The sequence below is a fragment of the Pteropus vampyrus genome, unplaced genomic scaffold (genome assembly GCF_000151845.1).
Source record: "Pteropus vampyrus isolate Shadow unplaced genomic scaffold, Pvam_2.0 Scaffold193, whole genome shotgun sequence".
Lineage (NCBI taxonomy): Eukaryota > Metazoa > Chordata > Mammalia > Chiroptera > Pteropodidae > Pteropus > Pteropus vampyrus.
In genome coordinates, this window is record NW_011888974.1 from 1221417 (window position 1) to 1225759 (window position 4343).

The window sequence follows — 4343 nt, forward strand, 5'->3', positions numbered from 1 at the left end:
ACATGTATGATTAATTTTAGTATCCTTACAGCCTAGCATAGGGCCAGACAGTCGAATAAAAGAACTTCTACCTCTCTGGAACCTTACCCAGTTGCCCTGGGCCTCGCAGTGACTGAGTGCCCCGTTGGATGCTCATTCGAGACACCTCCCTTCCGAAGAGCCCATTTCCAGTACCTAACTCAGGGATACTGCAGCCTTTAACCAACACATGATTTGGGCTACATCCTTTAAACTCTCAGAACCTGCGGGTCAGGAACAGACTTGGCTTGTAGGCTTTTAAACTGCACAGTACATGGAACAATATATGGAGAGACTAAGATGGCATTCTCATCCTGACAGTGGGCTGTTGTTACATTCCAGGGACTCTTCCCTTCCTCCTCACCTTCATTCTGACTACTTTCCCAAGGGCAGTTCACCTTCCCACTGCCTGCACCCAGCCCCTCAGGAGCATCAGGGGAAACCAGTTCCTTTGTTTGCTGATCTTCCTGTGATATTGAAGTCCTGGATAGTGTTTTGTGTATGGACATGTTTTCATAATTATAACTACTCCAACCGGTCAAGTTATGTTTGAGAGACTTATATCTTCGCTTGAAAAATTACCTTAAGTTTTGTTTCTGTTGTCTGTATTTTCTAAAATGAACATGCACTTTTATAAAAATCAGTAAGATCATCGCATGATACATAGAAGAATAATAACCTCATTACACACATTTTCTCACTTGCTTCATAGCAGCTCTTGTGAGGGATCAATTATTATTCCAATATTGCAGATGAAAAAACTGAGGCTTGTGGAGGTTAAGTGGCAAGCAAGATTTCAACCCTGGGATGAGTACAGAGTTCAAGCTCGTTCTTAGTGATACCCTACACAGCCTCTGACCTTGCCATCTAAGGTAAGTTCCTTGAGGACAGGGACTTTATAATCTTAGGAGTTTGTACTGTACCTCTTTCTGTTTCTAGCGCACTCTCACAAGTGAGCACACAGTAGACACTTTATGTTTTTTCATTACTATGATAAATACTTATTGCTCAACAGTAAATGAGCTCACTATGGCTACCCTTTCCTCATCCACCATGCAATTGTGCTGCCAATAGAAATTGCAGTACTTTCTGGGGTCACTGCCTCTTGTCAGTTCACATACTGGAGTATGATTCTCCCAGGAACTAATAGCTCCCAAGTAAAGAGATCATTAAGGCTGCTGAAATAGAAGGCCAAACCTGGGGTTTGGAGGCTACAGCCACCTAAGTACCTTCCAGGACTTCAGCTCACCTCCATCACAACAAGATGATTTGAACTCTCCACTTAGGCAAGAAAAGGCAACAGCTACAAAGAAGTCTCCATGTTTGCCATTATCAAATTATCATGGATACAGTGGGGGTATCTGCAGTTCGTCAGACCCCTATTACCTGCTTGCTCCCGTGGTCTCTCTCAAGACTTTCTGGGATCCCTAGAACCCAGAGCCATTGTCTCCACATATAGTGATTCCTGGGAATCAGCTAATAGGATCAGTGACAAACATCCAGAGGCCATTGTGATGTTGCATGACTCAGCAGCCTGTACCCTGGTGTTCACCAGACAACATCATTACCTTTCCCTGTGTTCAATAAGAGGCCTCCCTTTTCACCTATCAAGTCTTGTAGATCCAGCTAATTTATCAGATCTTAAACAACTGTTAAGTCCTCTGCCTTGGCATTTACGGGTTATATGTTTAGTTGGGGACATAGGCATCACGCAAATCATCGGTATATAACCAGTAGGTTTGACAGCCCAGGTATTGGTTTCAGAAGTTTTGGGAGCCCAAAGGCAGGAAAAACAGCAACCAAAACAACAAATCCAAAATGAAAGAGGTGATGATGATGTCTGTGGTGGTTTCTGGTCCTTGAGTGCTTATTTCACCCTAACAGGGTGGCCTCTGCCCTGCATACCTCTAAGTCTTTTGTGATCTGGGCAAATGCGAACTTTTTGATGTGCTGCATCCCACATTTCCCCACCTGTGTTTGTTTATTAATAGTGGCAGGACAGCCAGGCACTTGCCCATTGTGCCAGAGATTGCTGGTGCTCACAAACATCCATGCTTCCCTTTCTCTTGGCTATAAGGCTAGACATTTTCCAGTCTCTGGTGAAGCCATGTGATGAGTCCTGGAATGTGTGCAGGAGTGATCTGTTTAGTCTGGGGCTACCTCTAGAAACCCTCCATGCTTTCTCTTCTCTTTTCTGCTAGCTAGGAGCAGAGAATTCAGTGGAGATTGCCAAGGCTCTAGATGAATAAGCCAGTAGTAGATGGAGAGAACCTAGGTCCCTGAATGACTACGTGGAACAGGTCCTTCCTAAGCCAGCATTGTAATACAACTATGAATAAGACATAAATTTGTGTTGTGTGAAAGCCATGGAATGTAGGGTAGGGGTGGGGGGTTGTTTGTTACAGCAGCTGGCTTATCTTGACTAACACTCTTACTACAGAATCTCTTCACTTAACCCTGTTAATATTGTTATTTATGATAAGAAATATATATTTTGGTCTCTCTGTATGGTTCCTGGCTCACAGCTCCCATAACCCTTGTAATTTCTTAAGTGGTTAGAGCAATAGGGGTAACTTTTTGAAAATAATGTTTGATTTTTGTTTTTGGCTCCAGAAATAGTTCCAGAGGTGAAATAAAGGTGAAATGGGTGTGTTTTGTTATCCAAACAAGCCTCTTTTAGCCACACCTGAGTTTTATCTTAATGCCATTTTTGGAAAGCCCCTAGATAACCACTGGAAGGAGGCTGGTCGCCAAGGGAACCAGCCAGTGGTTAGAGGGTTGGAACTTTCAGCTTCACCCTCCTCCACCTCCAGGGAGGGGAGAGGGGCTGGAGATGAACTTAATCACCAAGGCCAAAGATTTAATTAATAATGCCTATAGAGTGAAGCCACCATAAAAACCCTGAAAGAGTTCCCAGCACTTCTGGGAGGCTGAGCACGTGGAGATGCTAGAAGGGTGGCTGCACTCAGAGAGGGCACAGAGATTTCCCATCTCTTGCACTACGTATCTCTTCCATCTGGCTGTTCTGAGTTGTATCCATTCATAATAAACTGGCAATCTAGTAAGTAAACTGTTTTTCCTGCATAATATAGTCTTCTAACAAATTAATCGAACCTGAGGAGGAAGTCATGAGAACCTCTGATTTACAATCAGTACATGAGAAGCCTGTGAAGTGCGGGTGGGAGAGGCAGCCTTGTGGTACTGAGCCCTTCACCTATGGGATCTGATGTTTACTCCAGGTACGTAGTGTCAGAATTGAATTGAATTGTAGGACACCCAGCTGGTTTCAGAGAATTGGTCAGTATGGGGAAAGCCCGCACATTCAGTGACCAGAATACTAGAGGAAGAAACAAGAGTATTTTTTCTTAAACAACTCCTGAGTTTGGGGGCACTGGAACTAGTGTGGAAGCCAGCTTTCTGTAAATCTGAAACATGTGTTAACAAAAATTCCAACAGAAATTAAGAGTATTTTATTCATACAAGATTTGCAAACCAGTGAGGTAGCCCTCGGTATGAACCTAAGACATGTTCCAAAATGGAGGGGATAGGGCAGGGTTTATAAAGGAAAAAGTTGCAAGGAGCTGATAATCAAAGAGATGGGTTGCTAGGGGAAACAAGACCATCAACTTATATCATTCGTTTTCTGATTGGTGGGGGTAATGATTTTCAACGGTCAACTGACTCAGTGGTCAAGCAAGTGGGGTTGTGAGGTGAGAAGAACCGGTATTATGTAATTTAGCATTTATCAAGTCCTAGTTTCAGCTCAGGCATGTAGAACCAAAAAAGGTGTCTTGATCACACAATTATAGTCCAGGGAGTATTATTTAACAACAATGCAAGGAGCACAATTAGTCAAATAGTACAATCAGCACAAGGCATTTTCAGAGCCAAAAGGGGCAAAGTTATGCTCCGTAAGCAGCTTCAGAGCTCAAGCTGTAAAAAAATCCAAATGTTGGACTGCAAGCTACGATATTAAAGTTCTTATAAGTCTTCACATGGGATCTAAACACCTTACTCCATCTCACTTCAATTGTGATGGTGTTATACCTTCTCTTCCAATTCTACAGGCGGCTAAAATAAGGGAAAGACCACAGAACCTGGAGTCAGAAGTCTTGGGTTCTATTCTGGCTTGGCCTCACACAAGTTAAATGCAACCTTGTACAACTCATTTAAACTTTCTGCCCTCAACTTCATCTTGAAAAGTAGAAATTATGATAATGCCTATATTGCTCCTGGGAATAGTGATAAATAGAAGTGAAAGTCAACTAACTGTGAAGTATTAAAAACCTGTTACTTCTCCACACAAAGCCGGCTGCCCATATAGA